Source organism: Tamandua tetradactyla, chromosome 2 (genome assembly GCF_023851605.1).
Source record: "Tamandua tetradactyla isolate mTamTet1 chromosome 2, mTamTet1.pri, whole genome shotgun sequence".
Taxonomy (NCBI): domain Eukaryota; kingdom Metazoa; phylum Chordata; class Mammalia; order Pilosa; family Myrmecophagidae; genus Tamandua; species Tamandua tetradactyla.
Window position 1 is genome coordinate 201,057,765 of NC_135328.1, and position 19,462 is coordinate 201,077,226.

General features: G+C 35.9%; 1 long non-coding RNA gene across 2 annotated transcripts in view; it reads right to left on the reverse strand.

Moving 5' to 3' along the window:
• LOC143674720 (uncharacterized) overlaps positions 1-13,920 on the reverse strand; it is a 36,866-nt gene extending 22,946 nt beyond the window's left edge. For both annotated transcript variants that reach the window (XR_013171189.1, XR_013171188.1), the window contains exon 1: positions 13,700-13,920. This is a non-coding gene — a long non-coding RNA (uncharacterized LOC143674720). The remainder of the gene's footprint in view (positions 1-13,699) is intronic.
• Between the last annotated feature and the right edge of the window lie 5,542 nt (positions 13,921-19,462).

The window sequence follows — 19,462 nt, forward strand, 5'->3', positions numbered from 1 at the left end:
TCCCCATTGAATGGACTTGGGACCCTTATCTAACATCCTGCAGTCATAGATATGTGGATCTATCTCTGGGCTTTCAATTCCATTCCAATGGTTTATACATCTATCTTTATGCCAGTACTGCATTGTTTAATTACTGTAGCTTCAGAGTAAGTTTTGAAATTGGGCAGTGTGAGTCCTCCAACTTTGTTCTTTTTTTTCAAGATTTTGGCTGTTCAGGTCCATTCCAATTCCTTAACAATTTGATGATCAGCTTTTCCATTTCTGCAAAGAAAAAAAGGCTGCTGGAATTTTGATAGGGATTGCATTGAATTTTCAGATTGCTTTAGGCATATTGACATTTTAGCATTATTAAGTCTTCAAATCCATGAACATGGGATGTCTTTCTATTTATTTAGGGTTTTAATTTCTTTCAGCAATGTTTTGTAGTTTTCAGTGTATAAGTCTTTCTTCTCCTTGGTTAAATTTATTCCTGGGTATTTTATTCTTGTAGATGTCTTTGTAAATGAAGTTGAGTTTTAAAATTTTCTTCTCAAATTGTTCATTACAGGTGTTACAAGCTAAACTGACTTTTGAGTGTTTATTTTGTATTCTGTACCTTTGCTGAATTCATTTATTAGCTCTAATATTTGTTGTGGATTCTTAGGGTTTATATATATATATTTAGGATCATGCTATCTGCAAATAGGGATAATTTGACTTCTTTCTTTCCAATTTGGATACTTTTTATTTCCTTCTCTTGCCTTATTGCTTAGACTAGAACTTCCAATACAATACTGAATAACAGTGATGAAAGTAGCAACCTTTTCTTATTCCTGATGTTAGTGGGAGAGCATTTAGTCTTTCACCATTGAGAATGATATTTGCTATGGTTTTTTTTTTTCTTCTCATAAATGACCTTTACCATGTTGAGAAAGTTCTCTTTGGTCCTAGCTTTCAGGGTGTTTATTTATTATGAAAGGACGTTGGATTTTGTCAAATGCTTGTTCTGCACTAATTGAGATGATCATGTGTGTTTTTCCTTTATCATATTAATTTAGTATATTACATTGATTTTCTTATGTTGAACAATCCTTGCATTTTTGGAATAATTCCCACTTTTTCATGGTGCATAACCCTTTTAATACACTTAGTATATTCCATCCAATATACAGTTCAATTTGGTTTGCCAGTATTTTGTTGAGGATTTTCACATATTGTTAATAAGGAATATTGGTCTTAATTTTCTTTTCTTGTATTGTTTTTATCTGGTTTTGGTATCAGAGTAATGCTAGTCTCATAGAATGACTTAGGTAGCAATCCCTCCTCTTCTATGCTTTTGAAAAGTTTTGAGAAGCATTGGCATAAATCTTCTTTGAGTTTTTGGTGGAGCTCAGCAGTGAAACCCTCTGGTCCTGGACTTTTCTTTGTTGAGAGGTTTTTGATTACTGATTCAATCTCTTTGATGTGTTATAGGTCTATTGAGATTTTCTATTTCTTCTTGTGTCAGATTAGGTAATTGTATGTTTCTAGGAATATGTCCATTTCATCTGGATTTTCTAATTTATTGGCATATAATTTTTCATAGTATCCACTTATAATCCTTTTTATATCTGTAAGTTTGGTAGAAATGTACTCAGTTTCATTCTTGATTTTATTTATTTGGTCCTCTCTCTCTCTCTCTTTTTCTTTATCATTCTGGCTAAGGTTTTGTTGATTTTACTGATCTTTTCAAAAATTCAACTTTTGGTTTGTATATTCCCTCTGTTTTCTATTCTTATTTCATTTTTCTCTGCTCTAATCTTTACTATTTTCTTCCTTCTATTAACTTTGGTTTTAGTTTGCTCTTCTTGTTCTAATTTCTTCAGGTGTGAAGTTCGAATATATACTTGTGATTTTTTTCTTTTAATTGTAGGCATTAGAGCTATAAGTTTTCCTTTGAGCATTGCCTTCACTGCATCCCATAAATTTTGACATGCTGTGTTTTTGTTTTCCCCATTCATTTCAAGATATTTCCTAATTTCCCTTGTGATTTCTTTTCTTTTCCATTAATTAAGAATGTGTTGTTTAATTTCCACATGTGTACAATTTCCAGGTTTTCTTCCATTATTGGCTTTACTCCTTGTGGTCCAAGAAGATACTTTATAAAATTTCAGTATTTTTTAATTCATTGAGATTTTATTTGAGGTCTAACATATGATCTAACCTGAAAAATGTTCATTGTGCCCTTGAGAAGAATCTGTATTCTTTTCTTGTTGAGTGGAAGGCTCTGTATATGTCCATTAAGTCTGGTTGGTTAATAGTGTTGCTCAAGTCCTCTATTTCCTTATTGAGCTTCCATTTAGATGGTCTATCAATTATTGAAAGTGGTGTTTTGAAGACTTCAACCTTTACTGTAGAACTATTTATTTCTCCCTTCAATCCTATAAATTTTGCCTCATATTTTGGAGTTCTGTTGGGAGGTACATATTTGTTTATATTCTTTATATCTTCTTATTGGATTGAAACTTTTATGAATATACAATACCCTTCTTTGTCTCTTGTAATCTTTTTTTCGGCTTAAACTCTCTCTCTTTTTTTGACTCTGCTTTGTCTGACAATAAAATAGCCACTTTGGCTGTCTTTTGTTTACTGCTTGCATGATTATCTTTTTCAATCCTCTTACTTTCAATGTCTTTGTGTCTTCTACCTAAAGTGAGTCTCCTGTAGACAGCATATAGTTACAACATGCTTTTATATCTAATCTGCTAGTCTCTGCCTTTTAATAGGGTGGTTTAATCCACTGACATTTAAGATAATAACTGAGAAGGAAGTTTTTACTTCTGCTTTTTAGCAATTTTTTTTCTGTAAGTCTTCTATATTTTTTGTTCTTTATTTTCTCCATTACTGCCTTTTTGTGTAGCACAAAATTTTTTGCACTGTACCATTTTGATTCCCTTCTTCTTTCTTTTTCTCCATATTTTAGTTATTTTCTTAGTTGTTATCTTTGTAATGACAATTAACATCTTTAATAACAATCTAGTTTGACTAGTAATAACCAGGTTTCAGTAGAATACAAACTCTTTACTCCTATATATATATTTCCCTCCCCCTTAACTTTATTAATGTCTCAGATTACATCTTTCACACTGTATACCTATTAATATGGGTTTAAAATGTTATTTTACACATTTATCTGTGAAGTCACTTAAGGGGAAAAAAAAATTACAAACCAAAAGTATAATAATACATGATTTTGGGCAATGGTGGCACAGTGGCAGAGTTCTCGCCTGCCAATGCCAGAGACCCACACTTTATTCCCGGTGTCTGCCCATGCAAAAAAAAAAAAAAAAAAAAATCCACTGAGCTAATAATACATGATTTTACATTTACCTATGTAGTCACCTTTTTCTTTATTTCTTCTTATGACTTTGAGTTACTGTCTAGTGACCTTTTATTTCAGTCCAAAGGACTCTTTTTAGCATTTTTTGTAGGACAGGTCTTCTGGTAATCAACTATTTTGGCTTTTGTTTATATTTAAATATACTAGCTCTCCAACGTTTTTGAAAGATAGTTTTACTATAGAACTCTTGGTTTTCAGTTTTTGATCTGTAAGGACTTTAAATAAGCCATCCCACTGTCTCCTTGCCTCCATGCTTCTACTGAGAAATTCACTGTTAATCTTATTGGGAATTCCTTATGTGTGACAAGTAGTTTCTTTCTTGCTGCTTTCAAAATTCTCTTTGTCTTTTGAAAATTTCACTCTGTGTCTTGATGTAAATCTCTTAGAGACAATTCTACTTGGCATTTGTGGAGTGCCATGGATGTTTGTATTTATGTCTTCCATCAGAATTGGGAAATTTGCAGCCATTCCTTATCTCTTTTTAAAAAGTATGCTTATTGACAAATCTTCACACATATACAGCCCATACATGGTGTACAATCAATGGCTCACAGTATCATCATATAGTTGTGTATTCATCACCATGATCATTTTTTAGAACATTTGCATCACTCTAGAAAAAAAAAAAGAAATAAAGAAAAAGAAGAATCTCGTACATCCTATTCCCCTTGCCCCTTCCTCTCATTGATCACCAGTATTGCAATCCACCCCATTTATTTTACCCCGTAACCCCCTATTATTTAATTTATTTATTATCCATATATTTTTTTACTCATTTGTCCATACCCTGGATAAAAGGAGCATCAGACAAAAGATTTTCACAATCACATAGTCACATTGTAAAAGCTATATCTTTATACAATTGTCTTCAAGAATCAATGCTACTGGAACACAGCTCAACAGTTTCAGCTACTTCCCTCCAGCCACTCCAATATACCATTAACTAAAAAAGGTTATCTATATAACACATAAGAATAACCTCCAGGATAACCTCTTGACTATTTGAAATTTCTCAGCCACTGAAACTTTATTTTGTCTCATTTCTCTCTGTCTCATTTCTCCCTTTGGTCAAGAAGGCTCTCTCAATCCTTTGATGTTGGTCCCAGTTCATCCCAGTTCTGTCCCATGTGCCAGGGAGATTTATATCCTTGGGAGTCATGTCCCATGTAATGGGGGAGGGTGGTGAGTTCACCTGCTGAGTTAGTTTAGAGAGAGAGGACATACCTGAGCAACAAAAGAGGTTCTCTAGGGGGTGACTCTTAGGCATAATTTTAAGTGGGCTTAGCCTATCCTTCACAGGAATAAGTTTCATAGGGGCGAACCCCAAGATCAAGGGCTTGGCCTATTGATCTGCTTGCAAGCATATCAGAAATTCTACATATGGAAAAGTTGAATATTTCCTCTTTTCTCCCCAGTCCTCCAAAGGGACTTTGCAAATATTTCTGTATTCGATGTCAAATTACTCTCGGATATATCTGGGCATGACAGTAACCTGGACAAACCAACTAAATTTCATACCCTATTCAAGATTCCATGTAATAGTGGTGTTCAACTAAACTGACAATACAAGTTAAATTAGGGTAATGTGCTACCCAAAATATGATTTTTGCACCAATTAAACATCTCTCCCTTTGATCTCACACAGAAGTTGAGGTTTTGAAATATGATAATATCGTCCTTTGCCCTGTATTCTGATCTACCCTAACCCTATCTAGATCAGCTTCTTTCATTATCTGTAGTCAAAGTCTGATCCCTTTTTCAACTTTTTAAACAGTTCCATATGGAATACTGCTGTTTCATAGTGTCAGAGCTCTAACTCTGAGTCTCAGGTGTCACATAAATATCGAAGTTTCAGGGAATGACCAGTTTATATACAAACAGCTCAGTATTTCAGAATTTAGAAATAACGGTTACAGCTCCTGAATATATGTGATTGCTTTAAGAGCTCACAGTCTAGGACACTTTACAATAGGCCCCAACCTGCTAATCTATGCTCTCGACTTCAGTTCCCTGAGTTTTTATATTATACTTAGTCCATGTGAGTGATACATAATAATGTTTGTCTTTTTATTTCTGACATTTCATTCAACATACAGTCCTTAAGTTTCATTTACCTAGTTGCCTGTCTCACAACTTCTTTCCTTCCTGCAACCGGTTGCTCAGTAGTCCATTGTATGTATACACCATAGTTCCCCCTTCCGTTCCTCAGTTGTTGTACCCTTGAGCTGCCTCCACCCATTGTGAATTGCAAACACTATTGCCATAAACACCAGTGTGCAAATGTCCATTTGTGTCCCCATACTCAGTTCCTCCAGGTATATACTGAGCAACAGGGTTTCAGGATCATATGGCAACCCCCTCTAGCCTCCTGTGAAGCCACCACCACACTGCCCTCCAAGGGGCTGTACCTCTCAGTTTCCCTACCAACAGGGAATAGGTGCATCTCTTTCTCCACATTTTCTCTAGCACATTTTTCTCTCTGTTCATTTTTAAACAGTTTTATTCACACATCATATAATCCAACCTCAGTGATTAGACATGCCTTCGCCACCATAATCTATCTGAAGACATTTCCTTTTCTTCCACAAAGAATCCATACCCCTCCTCCACACCTCTCCTGTTGACATTTAGTTTTTGCATAATGCCTTTGTTACATTCAGTGGAAGCATATTACAATGTTACTGTTGACTATAGACCCTGGCTTGCATCCATTGTACTCCCTCCCCCCACCATATACCATTCACTTTCAACACCTTGCAATATTGACATTCATTTGTTTTCCCTCATGCAGAAACATTTTTTTAATTTATACATTCAATCACCATCATTGTCCACTGTAGGCATTCCTAAGTTATACTGTCTCAGTCTTTATCCTCTATCTTTCCCTCTGCTTTCATACATTTCAGCCCTTCTCCCTCAATCATGCTTGCGTTCAGTTTCATACAATAATAATAATATTATAAGCGTACTTATATTTATTGTGCTACAATCAGATAGTATTGTGCTATCAATTTCTGAATTTTTATAATCAGCTTTGTTACACAATGTGTATTCCTTCAGCACCAAATGCCCAATCTCTCCCCTCTTTCTATCTCCTGATAACCGGTGTTTGTAACTTCAACTCTCAAAGTTCACTCATTAATGTTAGTTCATATTAGTGAGACCAATCAGTATTTATCTTTTCATTTCTGGCTAATTTCACTCAGCATAATATCCTCAGGTTCATCCATGTTGTTATATGTTTCATGACTTTATTCTGTCTTGCAGCTGCTTAATATTTCATTATATGAATATACCACAGCTTGTTTAGCCACTCATCCATTGATGGACATTTGGGCTCTTTCTATCTCTTGACAATCGTAAATAAACATTGGTGTGCAAATGTCCGTTTGTGTCCTTGCCTTCAGTTCCTCTGAATATATACCTAGTAATGGGATTGCTGGATCATATGGCAATTCTATATTTAGCCTCCTGAGGAACTGCCAAACTGCCTTCTAGAGTGGTTGTACAATTTTACGTTTCCATACACAGTAGATCAGTGTGACTCTTTCTTTACCTCCCCTCCAGCACTTGTCATTTTCTGTTTTTTTTTTTTTTGTAATGGCCATTCTAGTAGGTGTCAGATGATATCTCATTGTGGTTTTGATTTGCATTTCCTTCATAGCCATTATTACATCTTTTCACATGCCTTTTAGCCATTTGTATTTCCTCTTCTGAGAAATGTTTATTCATGTCTTTTGCCTATTTTTTTTCTTTTGCCTATTTTTTTAATTGAGTTGTTTGTCTTTTTGTTGTTGAGATGAAGAATCTCTTTATATGTTCTGGGTACTAACGCTTATCTTATATGTGGTTTCCAAATATCATCTCTCTGTAGGCTGCCTTTTTACTTTCCTGACAAAGTTCTTTGATGCACAAAAATGTTTAATTTTGAGGAGGTCCCATTTATCTATTTTTTTTTTCCTCAGTGCTTGTGCTTTGGGTGTAAGGTCTAGGAATCCACCTCCTAATACAAGTTTTATTACAAGGTATTTCCCTACATTTTCTTCTAAAAGTTTTATGGTCTTAGTTCTAATGGTTAGGTCTTTGATCCATTTTGAGTTAATTTTTGTATAGTGTTTGAGGTATGAATACTTTTTCATTCTTTTGCATATGAATATCCGGTTCTTGTGGATAAATAAACACACCATTTATTGAAGAGGCTGCCCTGTCCCAGGTGGGTTGGCTTTTGACTACCTTATCAAGGATCAATTGTCCATAGATAAGACTATTTCTGAACACTTTATTTGATTCCATTGGTCAGTATATCTGTCTTTATGCCAGTATCATGCTGTTTTGGCCACTGTACCTTTGTAATATGCTTTAAAGTCAGGTAGTGTGAGACCTTCCACTTCATTTTTCTTTCTCAAGATATTTTTACTTATTGGGGATACCCTGCCCTTCCAAATAAATTTGATTATTGGTTTTTCTATTTCTGCAAAGTATGGTTTTGGGATTTTAATTGGCATTGCATTGAATCTATAAATTAATTTAGATAGAATTGACATCTTAACTATATTTAGTCTTCCAATCTATGAACATGGTATGCCCTTCCATTTAATTAGGTCTTCTCTGATTTATTTTAGCAATTTTTTGTAGTTTTCCGTGTATAGGTGTTCTAGTTTGTAAGCTGTTGGAATGTGATACACCAGAAAGGGAAGGACTTTTAAAAAGGGGAATTTGTTAAGTTGTAAGTTTACAGTTCTAAGGCCATCAAAATGTCCAAATTAAGGCAAGGCTATAAAAATGCCCCAATGAGGGCATCCAGGGAAAGACACTTTGGTTCAAGAAGGCTGATGATGTTCGAGGTTTCTCACTCAGCTGGAAAGGCACATGGTGACATCTGCTAGCTTTCTCTGCAGGCTTCTTCAGTGGCTTCCTTGGGGGTGTTTTCTTTCTTTATCTCCAACTGTCCCTGTTTGGGCTCTGTTGGCTCTTTCCAAAATGGTTCCGTCTTAAAGGGCTCCAATAAGCAACTCCACTTTGAATGGGTGGAAACCATCTAATCAAAAGTTACCACCCACAATTGGGTGGGTCACCATCTCCACAGAAACAATAAAAAAGATCCCACCCAGCTATACTGAATGAGGATTAAAGGACATGGCTTTTCTGGGATACACAAAAGATTCAAACTGGCAAAATAGGTCTTTTGTATTCTTAGTCAAATTTATTCCTAATCATTTCAGCTTTTTGGTTGCTATTGTAAATGAAATTTTTTTTCTTGAGTTCCTCCTCAGATTGCTCATCACTAGTGTATAAAAACACTACTGAATTTTGGGTGTTGATCTTTGTGCTGGTTTGAAATGATGTATGTACCCCAGAAAAGCTATGTTTTAATCCTAATCCCATTTGGTAAAGGCAATCATTTCTTCTAATCCCTATTCAGTACTGTATGTTTGAAACTGTAATCAGATCATCTCCCTGGAGATGTGATTTAATCAAGAGTGGTTGTTAAGCTGGATTAGGTAGAGGTGTGTCTCCACCCATTTGGGTGGGTCTTGATTAGTTTCTGAAGTCCTATAAGAGAGGAAACATTTTGGAGAATAAGAGATTTGGAGAGAGCAGAGAATACTGCAGCACCATGAAGCAGAGAGTCCATGAGCCAGCGACCTTTGGAGATGAAGAAGGAAAATGCTTCTCGGGGAGCTTCATGAAACCGGAAGCCAGGAGAGATAACGCTGTGTCCGCCATATGCCCTTCCAGCTGAGAAAGAAGCCCTGACTATGTTAGCCATGTGCCTTCTCACTTGAGAGAGAGATCCTGAAATTCATTGGCCTTCTTGAACCAAGGTATCTTTCCCTGGGTGCCTTTGATTGGACATTGCTATAGACTTGTTTTAAATGGGACATTTTCTCGGCTTTAGAACTGTAAACTAGCAACTTATTAAATTCCCCCTTTTAAAAGCCATTGTGTTTCTGGTATATTGCATTTCAGCAGCTAGCAAACTAGAATAATCTTGCACTCTGCACTTTGCTGTACTCATTTATTAGCTCTAGTAGCTTTGCTGTAGATTTTTCAGGATTTTTGACATATAGTATCATATCATCTGCAAACAGTTAGAGTTTTACTTCTTCCTTTCCAATTTGGATGTCTTTTATTTCTTTCTCTTATCTGATTTCCCTGGCTAGAACTTTCAACACAATGTTGAATAATAATGGTAACAGTGGGCATCCTTGTCTTGTTCCTGATCTTAGAGGGAAAGCTTTCAGTCTTTTCCTATTGAGGATCATGTCAGCTGTGGGTTTTTCATATATTCCCTTTATCATGTTGAGGAAGTTCCTTTCTATTCCTACCCTTTGAGGAGTTTTCATCAAGAAAAGATGTTGAATTTTGTGAAATGCCTTTTCTACTTCAATCACGATGATCATGTGTTTTTTCTGCTTTTATTTGTTGATATAGTTTATCACATTAATTGATTTTCATATGTTGAACCAGGCTTGAATACCTGGTATAAGTCCCACTTGGTCATGGTGTATAATTCTTTTAATGTGCTGCTGGATTCAATTTGCAAGTATTTTGTTGAAGATTTTTGCATCTGTATTCATTAGAGAGATTGGTCTGTAATTTTCTTTTCTTGTAGTATTTCTCTCTGGCTTTGATATTAGGAAGATGTTATCTTCATAGAATGAGTTAGATTGCTTTCCCTCCTCTTCAGTTTTTTTTTTTGAAGAATTTGAGCAGGATTCTTTCTTGAATGCTTGGTAGAATTCAAATGGGAAGCCATTTGGTCCTGGACTTTTCTTTTTTGGGAACTTCTTGATGACCTCTTTATTTGTGATTGGTTTGTTGAGGTCATCTACTTCTTCTCAAGTCAATGTTGGTTGTTCATGCCTTTCTAGGAAGTTGTCCATTTAATCTACATTGTCTGGTTTATTAGCGTATAGATGCTTATAGTATCCTTTCATCACCTCCTTTATTTCTGCGGGGTTAGTGGTTATGTCTCCTCTTCCATTTCTGATTTTATTTATTTGCATCTATTATTGATTTTTTTTCTTTTTGGTCAACCTAGCTAAGGGTCCATTGATTTGATTAATTTTCTTAATGAACCAACTTCTAGTTTTGTTGATTTTCTTGATTGTTTTCATATTCTCAGTTTCATTTATTTCTGCTCAAATCTTTCTTTCTTTCCTGTTATTTGCTTTGGAATTAGTTTGCTGTTCTCTAGTTCTCCCAAGTGAACAGCTAATTCCTTGACTTTTGTACTTCCTTCTTTTTAAATATAGGCGTTTAAGACAATAAATTTTCCTCTTAGCACTGCCTTTGCTGTATCCCTTAAATTTTGATATGTTGTGTTTGCATTTTCATATGCCTCAAGATATTTACTAATTTTTCTTCTAATTTCTTCCTTGTACCACTGGTTGTTTAAGAGTGTGTTGTTTAACATGGATGGACCTTAAGGACATTATGATGAGTGAGATAAGCCAGAAACAAAAGGACAAATACTGTATGGTCTCACTGATATGAACTAACATTAATGAATGAACTTGGAGAATTTCAGTTAAAAACAGAGGTCATTAGGAGATAGAAATAGGGTAGAGATTGGATGATGGAAGCTGAAGGGATACAAATTGTGCAACAGGACTGATTGTAAAAATTCAGAAATGGATAGCACAATACTACCTGATTGTAGCAAAATAATGTAAGTGCACTGAATGAAGCCAATTTGAGAATGATAGAGGGCAGAGGGCTGAGGCACATATGAATCTAGAAGGAAAGATAGACGATGAAGACTGAGATGGTATAATCTAGGAATGCCTAGAGTGTACAATGATAGTGACTAAATGTACAAATTAAAAAACGTTTTTGCCTGAGGAAGAACAAAGGAAACCAGAAGGAAAGATAGACGATAAAGACTGAGATGGTATAATTGAGGAATTCCCAGAGTGTACAATGATAGTGACTAAATGTACAAATTAAAAAATGTTTTTGCATGAGGAACAAAAAGGTGTTGAAAATAGATGGTCATTCATAGTTTAAAACTTTAACTTCTGTGTGAGACTAAAGCAAGAAATTTTTATTTGGTATAAAATTTATATTTTGACTAGTGCATTTCCTAATTTAACTTATATGAACAGTTTAATTGAACACCATAAGTACATAGAACCTTGAATAAGGCAAGAGATTTTGTAGGTTTGTCTAGGTTAGTGTGATGCCCCAATAAATCCCAGAGTGATTTGAACAGTGAATAAAGAAGTATTTGCAAAGTCACCTTGGGGGAATGGGAAAATTCGACTTCCCCATTTGGAGAATTTCTGATATTCTCGCAAGCAGCGGGGACAACCAAATCAATTGGCTGAACCCTCAGTCTTGGGCTATGAAACTTACCACTGCAAAGGATAGGCTAAGTCTACTTAAAATTAGGCCTAAGAGTCACCCCCAGAGAACCTCTTTTGTTGCTCAGATGTGGCCTCTCTCTCTCAGCCAACATGGTAAACAAACTCACTGCCCTCTCCCTGCCTACGTGGGACATGACTCCCAGGGGTTTAAACCTCCCTGAAAACATGGGACAGTAATCCTAGAATGAGCTGGGACTCAGCACCAAGAATTGAGAAAACCTTCTCGACCAAAAAGGGGAAGAGAGAAATGAGGCAAAATAAAGTGTCAGTAGCTGAGAGATTCCAAACAGAGTCGAGAGGTTATCCTAGAGGTTATTCTTACACATTATGTAGATATCCCCTTTTTAGTTTAAGATGTATTAGAGAGGCTAGAGGAAAGTGCCCATAGAGCTGTACTGCTGTGTCCCAGTAGCCATGTTTCTTGAAGATGAATGTATAATATAGCTTTCATAATGTGACTGTGTGATTGTGAAAACCTTGTGTCTGATGCTCTTTTTAGCTACGGTATGCACAGATGAGTAAAGAATAAGGACAAAAAATAAATAATAGGGGAATAAAAGTTAAAATAAATTGGGTAGATTGAAAAAAAAAAGGAGTGTGTTGTTTAGCCTCCATATATTTGTGAATTTTCTGGCTCTCTGCCTGTTATTATTTCCAACTTCATTCCATTATGATCCAAGGAAGTGTTTTGTATGATTTCAACCTTTTAAAATTTACTGAGACCTGCTTTGTGACCCAGCATATATTATGGTAGAGGTGTCCATTTTGCCCTTCAGTGTCGTCAGTGTTTGTCTCATGTTCTTTGGAGCATTCTGGCACTGTGTATGAATATTTTTGATTGTTGTGACTTCTTGTTAAATTGTTCCTTTTATTAATACATGTGTCCTTCTTTTTCTCTTTTGTTTTACATTTGAAGTCTAATTTGACGGATATTAGTATAGCTACTCCTGCTCTTTTCTGGTTGTTTGCATTAAATATTTTTTCCTAACCTTTTACTTTCACCCTATTTTTGTCCTTGGGTCTAAAATGAGTCTCCTGTAGGCAGTATATAGATGGGTCCTGTTTTTAAGTCCATTTTGCCAGTCTATGGCTTTTGATTGAGGAATTTAATCCATTAACATTTAATGTTATGATATAAAGGCAGTACTTTCTTCTAGCATTTTGTGTTTTGGATTTTATATGTCATATGTATTTTTTTCTCTTTTTACTTTTACTGACAGTCTTCATTTCTACACTTTTTTCCAGACCTCTCTCTACTGCCTTTTCCTATCTGCCTGTAGTGCTCCCTTTAGTATTTCTTGCAGAGCCAATCTCTTAGTCACAAATTATCTCAGTGATTATCTGAAAATATTCTAATCTCTCCTTCATTTTTTAAACATTTTTATTGTATATATGTTATATATTTAAAGCAAAGAAATAAAAAAGCAATATTTTCAAAACACTCTTCAACAAGTAGTTACAGGACAGATCCCAGAATTTGTCATGGGTTACCATACAATCCTCTCATATTTTACCTTCTAGCTGCTCAAGAATATAGGAGGCTAGCGGGCTTAAATACTTTTTTTATCATCACAATCACATTTTTTCCCTTTTTTTTGTGAAAAATTAACATATATACAAAAAAGCTATAAACTTCAAAGCATAGCACCACAATCAGTTGTAGAACATATTTCAGAGTTTGACATGGGTTACAGTTTCACAATTTTAGGTTTTTACTTCTAGATTCTCTAAAATACTGGAGACTAAAAGAGATATCAATTTATTCATTCAGCATTAATATTCATTTGTTAAATTCCATCTTCTATGTATGATTCCACCACCACATTGATCTTTCCATACCTCTCTTTAGGGCTGTTTAGGCTACGGTGATTCTAAATTTTTCATATTGGAAGGGTCTATCACTAATATGGGGTAGGGAGATGGAACTATCTGATTTTCTGGAGAAGCTGGGCTAGGTATCAGGACTTACCTGGACCAGGGATCCATCTGGAGGTTGGAGGTTTCTGGAAAGTTACTCTAGTGCCTAGAACCCTTGTGGAATCTTATGTATTGCCCTAGGATTCCAGACAATGCCTTTAGAATTGTCTGGAATGGTCCTGGTTGGGGGTTGGCAGGTTATGATAGGTAGCAAGGTCTACCTGAAGCTTGCATAAGAACAACCTCCACAATAGCCTCTTGACTCTATTTGAACTCTCTCTGTTACTGATACTTTATTAATTACACTTCTTTTTCCCCTTTTGGTCAAGATGGAATTCTTGATCCCCTGGTGCCAGGTCTGGATTCATCCCAGGGAGTCACCTCCCATGTCGTCAGGGATACTTTCACCCCTGGATGTCACGTCCACTTAGTGGGGAGGGCAATGATTTCATTTGCAAAATTGGGCTTAGAGAGACTGAAGCCACATCTGAGCAATAACAAAGGTCCTCCAGAAGTAACTCTTAGGCATGCCTACCTACTTAAACTTCTCTGCTACCTACTTAAACTTCACAGGAGTGAGCCTCCTGATCGAGGGCATGGCCTATTGATTTAGGTGTCTCTAAACTTGGAGAAAGTATCAGGGGATTCCCTGATGGTAAGGTTTAATAGTTCCATATTTTTCTCCCATCCATCAGGGGACTTTGCCAATACTTTTTGATTATCCGCTTAATATACTCTAGAATGTATCCTGTATTCAATACAGGATTAAAGAACCTCTTTCTTATTCTGTGCTCCCTGTGTTTCAGTTGTTCAAATGAGCTATGCATATAGGTTGAGTTAGATTATGCACTACAGGAAATCTCTGTTCCATATCAAATAAACCTTTCTTCCATTGGTCTTAAAGAGTATGTGTGGTTCTGAAATATGGGTGCTGTCTTCTTTACCCCTATGTTCTGAATTACTTTAACCCCAAACTGTTCGGCTTCATTCTTATCTCTAAACATCAGATTATATATGTAAAACAAGCCTCTCAAAATCCAGAAATAATAATAATAATTAAGACTCTGGTTTTAATGCGCCTGCTCTAAAAACTTACAATCCAGACCCCCATTTTCTTATAAGCATTTTCTAAAGGTGACTGTACCATTCTTGTTCTTTTGTTTCTGGCATATTTCATCTCACCAAATGTCCCGCATGTTCATTTACATCATTGCATGCCTCTCAACTTTGTTCCTTTTTGTAGCAGCATAACCTTCACTCATAAGTATACACCATCATTCACCAATCTACTTCTCTGTCAGTGCATCCTTCAGCCACCTGCAGTCATCAGGCATCATGTAGAGGGCACAAAGTCCACAGTTCATCAACATTTTAAATTTTAGATAATTTCATTGTTCCCAAGAGAAAGAAAACCAACAAACACACCCTTGCCAAATAGGAAATCTAAACCTCCTCTTAACTCTTATCTCTCCCCCCATTATTTACCTCTGCTGTTGCTGGGGTAGTGCTAATGGTTTCCTTTTGAACATAGTTCATAGGATGCAATAGCAGTTTTCCCCTGTAACCTGGACTTAAACACTCTTTATACAAGTATCATAATCTTTGAAGTAATTCTTGTGAGAACTAATTTATATTTCTAGTGTTAATCAGTGGGACACATAGGTCTAAACAACCCCTTTCAATCTTGTTCACCTTCAATACGGCAATATTACTTACAGACACATTAAAAGAACCACCTTCACTCCTATCCCCTTACTTTGGAGTTCAACCTCATTAGCTAACGGTTCACCCATCTCTAGCTTCTTGAACCTCTAAGTCCTCTAGACTCTGTTTTATAAGCCTCTGATTATACCTTTATGCTGGTCATAAAAGTGGAATTATACAGTATCTGTCCTTTTGTGTCTGGCTATTTTCACTCAGCATTATGTCTTCAAGGATCATCCATCTTGTCATGCACTTCAGGACATCATTTTGTCTTACTGCTGCATAATATTCCATAATATTTATACCACATTTTGTTGATCCACTAGTCTGTTGATGAGCATTTGGTTTGCTTCCATCTTTTGGTGATTGTGAATAATGCTGCTATGAACATCGGTGTGCAAATGGCTGTGTCGTTGCTTTCAGCTCTTCTGGGTATATACCAAGTAGTGCTATTGCTGGGCAGCTTGATATTTAGTTTCCTAAGGAACTGCCAGTCTTCCATCATTGTTGCACCATTATACATTCCCACCAGCAATGCATAAGTGTCCCAGTTTCTCCACATCCCCTCCAACATTTATAGTTTCCTGTTTATTTAATAGCAGCCATTCTTATAGGTGTAAGGTGATATCTCATTGTACTCTTGAGTTGCATTTCCCTTACAAGCAGTGAAGATGAGCATCTCTTCATGTGCTTTTGAGCCATCTGTATTTGCTCTTCAGAAAAATGCTTATTTATATCTTAAGTTCATTTTATAATTGGATTGTTTGTTCTTTTGTTATTGAGTTGTACGATTTCTTTGTATATACAGGAAATCAATATGTCTGATATGTGATTTCCAAATATTTTTACCCATTGAGTTGGCTGTCTCTACACCTTTTTGACATATTCTTTTGAGGTGAAGAAGCATTTGATTTTGAGGAGTTCCCATTTATCTATTTTTTCCTTCTTCGCTTGTGCTTTGGATATAAAGTTTAGGAAGCTACCTCCTATTACTAGGTCTTGAAGATGTTTCCCTACATTTTCTTCTAGAAGCTTTATGGTGCTAGTTCTTATATTTAGGTGTTTGATCCACTTTGAGTTAATTTTTGTGTAGGGTATAAGATAGGAGTCCTCTTTCATTCTCTTGGCTATTGATATCCAGTTCTGTGCCCAATTATTGAAAAGACTGTTTTGTCTCATTCAGAGGATTTGGGGGCCTTGTCAAAAATCAATTGACCATAGATTTGGTGGTTTATTTCTGCACTCTCAATTTGATTCCATTGGTCGCTGCTTCTGTCTTTGTGCCAGTATCATGCTGTTTTGACCACTGTGCCTTTGTAATAGGTTTTAAAGTCCGGAAGTGTTAATCCTCCCACTTCAGTCTTCTTTTTTAGGATGCTTATAGCTATTTGGGGTCTCTTTCCCTTCCAGATAAAGTTGGTAATTAGCTTTTCCAAATCTTCAAAGTAAGCTGTTGATATTTTGATTGGTACTGTGTTGAATCTGTAGATCAACTAGGGGAGAATTGACATCCTAACTATATTTAGCCTTCCTATCAATGAGCAGGGAATGTCTTTCCACCTATTTAGATCTCCTTTGATTTCTTTTAGCAGTGTTATGTGGTTTTCTGTGTACAAGTCCTTTACATCCCTAGTTAAGTTCATTCCTAAATATTTGATTTTTTTAGTTGCTAATTTGAATGGAATTTTTTCCTTAACTGACTCCTCAGCTAGGTCATTGCTTGTGTATAGAAATGTTACTGATTTTTGCACATTAATTTTATATGCAGCTGCCTTGCTGAATTTGTTTATTAGCTCAAGTAACTTTGCTGTAGATTTTACAGGATCTTCCAGGTACAGTATCTATGCTGGTTTGAAAGGATGTGTGTCCCCTAGAAAAGACATGTTTTAATCTAAATCCCATTTTGCAAAGGCAGAATAATCCATATTAATACTGCATGTTTCAAACTGTAATGAGATCATCTCCCTGGAGATGTGATTAAATCAAGAGTGGTTGTTAAGCTGGATCAGGTGACCACATGTCTGCACCCATTTGGGTGGGCCTTGATAAGTTTTCTGGAGTCATATAAAAGAGGAAACATTTTGGAGAATGAAGGAGATTTGGAGAGAGCTGAGAATCCTGCAGCACCACGAAGCAGAGGGTCCATCAGCCAGTGTTTTGGAGATGAAGTAAAATGCCTCCTGGGGAGCTTCATGAAACAGGAAGCCAGGAGAAGAAGCTAGCAGATGATGCCATGTTCACCATGTGCCCTTCCAGATGAGAGGGGAACCCTGACTGTGTTCACCATGTGCCTTTCCAAATGAGAGAGAAACTCTGAACTTCATCAGCCTTCTTGAATCAAGGTATCTTTCCCTGGATACCTTAGATTGGACATTTCTATACTCATTTTAATTGGGACATTTTCCTGGCCTTAGAACTCTAAACCAGCAACTCATTAAATTCCCCCTTTTAAAAGCCATTCTGTTTCTGGTATATGGCATTCTGGCAGCTAGCAAACTTGAACAGTATCATATCTTCTGCATATAATGAGATCTTTATTCTTTCCTTTCCAATTTGGATGCCTTTTATTTCTTTGTCCTACCTGATTGCTCTAGCTAGAACTTCTAGCAGAATGTCGAATAATAGTGGTGACAGTGGGCATCCTTGTCTTGTACCTGATCTTAGGGGGAAGGCTTTTAGTCTCTCTCCATTGAGTACAATGCTGGCTATCGTTTTTTCATATATTCCTTTTATCATATCAAGGTAGTTACCTTTGATTCCTATTGTTTGGAGTGTTTTTATTAGAAAAGTATACTGAGTTTTGTTGAATGCTTTTTCAGTATCAATCAAGATGATCATGTGTTTTTTCCCTTTTGATTTATTAATGTGTTGTATTACATTAATTGATTTTCTTGTGTTGAGCCATCCTTGCATTCCTGGTATAAACCCCACTTGGTCATGGTATATAATTCTTTTAATGTACTGTTGGATACGATTTGCTAATATTTTATTGAGAATTTTTTTCATATGTTCATTAGGGAGATTGGCCTGTAGTTTTCCTTTCTTATAGCATCGTTACCCAGTTTTGGTATTAAAATGATATTAGCTTCATAAAATGAGTTAGGTAGAATTCCTTTTTCCTCAATATTTTGGAAAACTTTTAGCAGGATTGGTGTTAGTTCTTTCTGGAATGTTTGATAAAATTCCCCTGTGAAGCCATCTGGCCCTGGGCTTTCCTTTGTAGGAAGATTTTTGATGACTGATTGAATCTCTTTATTTGTGATTGGTTTGTTGAGATCTTCTATTTCTTCCCGAGTCAGCACAGCTTGTGTGTGTGTGTCTTCAGGAATTTGTGCATTACATCTAAGTTGTCTAATTTGTTGGCATATAGTTGTTCATAGTATCCTCTTATGATTTCTTTTATTTCTTCAGGGGCTGTGGAAATGCACCCCTTCTCATTTCTGATTTTGCTTATTTGCATCCTCTCTCTTTTTTATTTTGTCAGTCTTGGTAGTGGCCTATCAATTTTACTGATTTTCTCAAAGAACCAACTTTTGGTTTCATTGATTCTTTCTATTGTTCTTTTGTTCTCCCATTCATTTATATCTGCTTTAATCTTTGTTATTTCTCTTCTCCTATTTACATTTGGGTTAGTTTGTTGTTCTTTCTCAAGTTCCTCTAGGTTTGCTATTAAGTCCTCGATTTTTGCTCTTTCCTGTTTTTTAATATAGGCATTTAAGGCAACAAATTTCCCTCACAGCACAGCCTTTGCCACATTCCATAAGTTCTGATAAGTTGTATTCTCATTTTTATTCATATCCAGATAGCTACTGATTTCTCTAGCAATTTTCTTTGACCCACTGGTTGTTTAAGAGTGTGTTATTTAATCTCCATATGTTTGTGAATGTTCTCATTCTTTGGTGGTTATTGAAATCTAGCTTTATCCCATTGTGATCAGAGAAAGTGCTTTGGATAATTTCAATATTTTTAAACTTATAAAGACCTGTTTTGTGCCCCAGCATATGACCTATCCTGGAGACTGTTCTGTGAGCACTAGAGAAGAATGTATAACCTTGTGTTCTGGAGTGCAATAATCTATATATGTCTGTTAGGTCTAATTCATTTATCAAGT